Genomic DNA, 1806 nt, shown 5'->3' on the forward strand with positions numbered 1-1806 from the left:
GGTGTTGTGGCATGCTATATGGCTACACCTGGCAGGAAACATTGGGATGCCGTGAAGGGTATCATGAGGTACCTGAAGGGCACAACATATATGTGTATTTGCTATGGCAGCCAGGATATAGGGGTCGTGGGGTAAACTGACTCCGATTATGTAGGACATGCAGATAGTAGGAAGTCCACTTCTGGCTATGTATTCACCTATGCTGGAGGTGCTGTCTCTTGGATGTCCAGGGTTCAGAAGTGTACGGATTTGTCTACCACTGAGGCCGAGTATGTTGCAGCCACTGAGGCTTGCAAGGAGGCCATATGGCTAGGCTGTCTAGTTGCTGACCTTGGGATTGATGCTATACCTACACTGCATTCGGATTCTATGAGTGCCATTCAGTTGGCTAAGAATCCGGTCTTCCATGCGAAGACGAAACACATTGAGGTGAGGTATCACTTCATACGTGGTGTCGTGGAGGACAAGTTTGTTGACCTTGTCAAGATCTCCACTGATGAGAATCCTGCAGATCTGCTCACGAAAAGCCTCACTACTGAGTGCTTTGCCTTCCTCAGGAGATTGATGGGCGTTGGATGAGATGTTTCCTTTCCTCATCCCTTGTACCTATATACAGTTGTACTGTCTTTATTTTTCTTTTCATTTCTCTCTCCACTGGGGCAGATTCGCCTTTAAGTGGGAGGTTATTGGGGTAAAGGCGCCTCCGCAGTGCCGCCTCGTGTATTACTACACTGACAATACCTGCCACTGCACACTGCAGGTGGCGGGCACCCGTCACGTCACTTTATTCTTTACATTCATTTTAGTGACTAGTAAATAAAGGAAGGCCCGGTCACACATTGTGACTGTCGGAGTTCCCATTTCTTGTCTCTCTCTTTCTTGCTCTTGCTCTCCTGCCATAGCTCGCATGCAAGCTTCAATCCTTCTCACCTTTCACATCTAAATCACAATTTTCCCAAACCTAGTCCATGCCACTTTGTGGCCTATATGGTCTTTCGCCCCATTGAAATGGCATTGCTCAAATACATCGTATCGTGCAAACCTTGCTAAGATCTCACCAGAAGGTGAAGGTGCTTGATATACCTTGTGAAAAAGCAACTTGCAATCTTTCACCAAGTGATGGTACATGTGGCTCAGGTAGATCTTCGCACCTTTTTGTTACTTGTGCGCCTAAAGATAGTCTTCACGGAGGGCATCTTCACCTAAGTCCTTTGGAAGCACCCCTTCTTTGGACTCAGGCTATACTCCTCATGTAGCTCCTTTATTGTATAGAAAATTTTTCTCAGTTGTGAGTACTCTTCCATTTTATTTTTCCTTGAGAGATGTCAATCAATATGCACAGTTGGACATACCATGGCCCTCTTTTGAAAGTAAGCTAGCATATGTAATTTCAAGTCTTGTGACTCATCAAACTCTGAAGAGAACTTTTTAAAGCTCCCCCTCTTGGGGTAGGACTAGGAAAAAATTAACCCTTCCATGATGAAGGGCTTCTTGGCCAACTTGGGTTGCATTGGGAAGAGATGCAATTTGATTGCCATGCATATGCAAAGCTACACACAAACAAAGGATAGGTAGGGTTGCAATTTTTAGCACTGGTTGACTCTCTTGAGTAAGTTACTCATGAATATATGTGTGCATCACATGGGTTCAAAATACAGTATTTTTAAAATACTATTTTTATACATTTTTAACATACAAAAGGGTGTAATGTAAAGGGTTTATTTACAGATTGAATAGAAAAGGATTATGTTTTATTCAGAAAAAACTCACAGATAAGGATACTTATAAATAGGCTTTGAATGCACA

Source organism: Lygodium microphyllum, chromosome 30, assembly GCF_053477565.2.
Source record: "Lygodium microphyllum isolate KBCC chromosome 30, Lygodium_microphyllum_v1.1.10, whole genome shotgun sequence".
NCBI classification, from domain to species: domain Eukaryota; kingdom Viridiplantae; phylum Streptophyta; class Polypodiopsida; order Schizaeales; family Lygodiaceae; genus Lygodium; species Lygodium microphyllum.